Source organism: Bubalus kerabau, chromosome X (assembly GCF_029407905.1).
Source record: "Bubalus kerabau isolate K-KA32 ecotype Philippines breed swamp buffalo chromosome X, PCC_UOA_SB_1v2, whole genome shotgun sequence".
Taxonomy (NCBI): Eukaryota; Metazoa; Chordata; class Mammalia; order Artiodactyla; family Bovidae; genus Bubalus; species Bubalus kerabau.
In genome coordinates, this window is record NC_073647.1 from 834,687 (window position 1) to 838,918 (window position 4,232).

Consider the following 4,232-nt stretch of genomic DNA (forward strand, 5'->3'; position numbering starts at 1 on the left):
GTTCAAAGGAGTGAGGCTGGAATTGTTAGCTCACATGTGTAAGAGAGAAAAAAAGTGACCAGTGCCATTTTTTCTACTGGTGGTATCCCTCCCTGCTCTAGATGGGTGTGTAGACAGACTTTACACCAAAAGCTTTTCCTTCCTGGTCAGACTTAGTCTGTCCCTTACCGATGCAGGTGCAGTCCACGTCCCTCCCGGTTCTACCACCGAGATGGGGTGGGGATGCACCAGGGGTAGACCCGATAGCATCTCTACCTGACGTCCAGCTCTTCACCTTTAATCTTGCTTGTCTCTGATGTCACCCGGGGTGAATCAGAGTAACCTTCCAGAATGCCTCCCAAGATAAGACTGCTGGGGGAAACATTCATCACCTGAGTGCCTGTGCACGACCTTGAGTATATTCCTGACCACAGTAAGACTGATACGAACATAAATCTGAGATGTTCTTACCAAGCATCACCACACCAGTATAACAGCCTCCTCTGGTCCATTAAGAGCCAGCATTACCAAAGGAAAAAAAAAAAAAAAAAAAAAAAAACCATTGCATTCCCAATCTGAGTAACCTTTTACCCCAGAGATGTTCTTGGAGCTAGAGCTCCATGTAGCTTCCAAACTTTCAATCCCTAGTGAGGCTAGGTGCTTTTTTGACTACCAATCCAAGTTTGGGACCTAAGCCACAGTACACAGTAACAGTATAAATCACAAGTCCCTTGAAAGTCTATGATCTGATAGATTAGGTTAGTATTTTTAATTACCAAGGAGTTATGAAATGGTCAAAGAGACCAAAAAGTTTGACCGAAAAAGGAGAGTTTGGCCTACACACTTTGCCCATTTTTGGTTGGTTCTCAAAGGAGACATTGGGTGCCTCTTGGCATTGGCAGGTTGGTATAAACCCCTGACAGGTTTTTGTCATAAGCCGTATGAGATCACCATGGAACAGCAGAGCAGGGCACTTCACTTGTTTCCCGCAGGGCATGTCATTTATTTACACTAGCACACCGTAGCATTAGTAAAGCATACCAGAAAACATGTTCACTAAGAGAACAAAGGACTAGAGCTCCAAGCATCTTTACCTTGTCCTGAAGGATCCCGAATGAGCCCCCAAGATGAAAGGTTGTTGTTGAATCATGCAAAGACACCGGGATTCTTGGCGCCCAGAGGAGAAGAATTCAATCTGGGGCCAGAGACAAGGCTTGATTGCTCAGAGCTTTTGAGTAATAAAGTTTTATTAAAGTATAAAGGAGATAGAGAAAGCTTCTGACATAGGCATCAGAAGGGGGCAGAAAGAGTACCCTCTTGCTAGTCTTTAGCTGGATGTTATATAGTCACTGCTGTTGCTGCTGCTGCTAAGTCGTTTCAATCGTGTCCGACTCTGTGTGACCCCATGGACGGCTCCCCCGTCCCTGGGATTCTCCAGGCAAGAACACTGGAGTGGGTTGCCATTTCCTCTCCAATGCATGAAAGTGAAAAGTGAAAGTGAAGTCACTCAGTCATGTCTGACTCTTAGCGACCCCATGGACTGCAGCCTACGAGGCTCCTCTGTCCATGGGATTTTCCAGGCAAGAGTACTGGAGTGGGTGGCCATTGCCTTCTACTAGCAGTCTGTTAGTGAAAGAAAGGAATGTCTTAAAATTCAGAATGGCACCAGGCCCCTCACCCATAAGATGCATTTTGGGATAATCTTGGCACCAAATGGTTTATCCTGGCCATAAAATGATTAACTTGAATCTTGAATAAGGGCAGACCACCATACAAATAGTTTCATTTACATAGATTAGGGGAACAATATCTGAGTATAACATACTGATTTGTCAAGTAGGTTCTGAGCCAAGAGGCAGAACTGACTTGAAGACAGAGTTTGGGGTAAATGCATAGTATATTAGCATAGCTTAAGACAATCATTTCCATAAGAAAAAGGCATTGGTTATCTCTAGGTTTGAGAATAGTGTCCTTATGGCAACACAGTATTTGAAGAGAAACCTCCTTTTAAATTTGTATAGACAAGGAAAAAATATCACTAGTTTGTTTCCTCCTGCCGCTTAAGAGAGATAAAAATGTCTGACACTTGCAGGCTATTTTTTCCATTTGGAGACCCCTGGCCTTCCTGCCTGTTACCCTCTCACTGGCATATTTTCTGCAGTGTTCCACCACTTTCTTCATCTCCTTGAAACCTGTTTCATTTACCACAGTCAGAATTATTCACCAGTTGTGACAGTTTGACTGTTCACCCAAGTCTTCCTGTGATTCTCAGCCTTTGGATCAGTCTTCTCTGCCTTGACCTCTTCCCGTCAGCCACCCTTTACTCAGGCAGGGTCTCATTGGCTCTTTAGACTTGAGTAACTGAAAGTTCTTTCTTTTTCATTTACAACCTGTACCCTGATGCATATATGTGTGATTAGTCATGTCCTGACTCTTTTTGACCCCTTGGGATTTCCCAGAAAGGAATAACAGAGTGGGTATTTGCCATTTCTTTCTACAGGGGATTGTCCCCACCCAGGGATTGAATCCCGCCCTGGTGACTCCCTCTCATAGAAGAACAAGGCTGCCCATTTCCTGTGTCTGAACTGGAATGCTTCAGGCCTGGTTTAACACCCTTCTCTGCTGCAAATAAGACTTTGTTGATTGAGAAATACATTCTGCTCCAAGTTATACCAGTATGGCCAACTTACAGTCATTTTATACACATACCTCATAGGCAAAACATGATTTTGTTCCTTGTATTAAATTAAAATCAGTGATAACACTTCATAGCACTTAATTATGTGCCTTGCAGATTCTGGCATAAACTTTAACCCTTACTACAAGCCTCTGTGTTAGATGCTATTATTTGCATTCTGCAGATGAGGAAGGGGCTTTGAGGTGGTGGTGCAGTGTGATGAATCTGCATGCAATGCAGGAGACATGGGTTCAGTCCCTGGGTCTGGAGGGTTCCCATGGAGGAGGACATGGTAATCCACTCCTGTATTTTTGCCAGGAAAATCCCATGGACAGAGGAGCCTGGTGGACAACAGTCCATGGGTTTGAAAAGAGTTGGACACAACTGAGCGTATATGTGCATGTGTGCCCGTGCACATGCACAGACACACGTACACACACACAGATGAGGAAACTGAAACCTAGAGGTAACTTGCTCAAGATCACTGGGTGTGGGAGGAGGGAGGTTTGAATCCCGCCAGTCTGGTTCCATAGTCCATGTTCTGAATTGACTCTCAAATGCACTGAGGACCAAGGGTCTATTTTTTTTTCCCCCTAAATGTCCATTGTTGTTGTTCAGTCACTCAGCCGTGTCCAACTATTTGTGACCCCATGGGACTGCAGCATGCCAGGCTTCCCTGTCCTTCACCATCTTCCTGAGTTTGCTCAAACTCATGTCCATTGAGTTGGTGATACCATCCAACTATCTTGTTCTCTATTATCCCCTTCTCCTGACTTCAGTCTTTCCCAGAATCAGGGTCTTTTCCAGTGAATGCCCATAGCCTGTGTAGTACCTGCTGGTATGACCTTACCCCTCTTGAGAGTGGTCAGTACATACTGTTGATAATCCCACACATTAACTTTTCTTTCATTGGAGCACACAGGGGCTTGTGATCCTCCTTCTGGGATTGAGGTGGAGAGGTTGGGGTCTAGGTGGAGAGGTGGGAGGGGAAATTCTGTGGTTATAGGTGTGTATGGTAACTAATAGTTACTAAGATTAAAGGTTGCATTCAGTGTCCTAAGCAAAAAGCACCCAGGCCCATCTTCATCAATCCAAAAAGTCTGTGAATTTATCCTCCTTACTCTTTTCTTATCTGCTTATGGTAGCCTGTCAGAAGATAAAGGTCCTTAAAGGAGGCATGCATCTTCCAAAAAAGGTGAGTCAGATCAGATACAACAGCCCATGTTGGTCTTATTTAAGAAACAGACTTCTGGCCAGCTCGAAGTTTGAATTGCAGGGCCACTACTCTCTATCCTCGCATGTTATTCTCTGAGCTCTTGAAGCCTCATTTTCTTCCACTATTGAGAGATACACTGTGGGTCAGGTTTTTCTGAGAATAGAGACAATGTCTGGGAAGCTTTGGGCACCTTGGAGCTTAAATGTTTCCTTCCCCAGCCGGAAGCTTATTCTAAGCAAATGGACTTTGATCTACATATTTATGGAAATCTAGGCATTAAAAAATTTTGCTCTTGTATGCAGTGTCAGTTTCCAAGTTTTTAAAAATCATGATGCCCTCAAATAGAGTGAGTATTTTAGG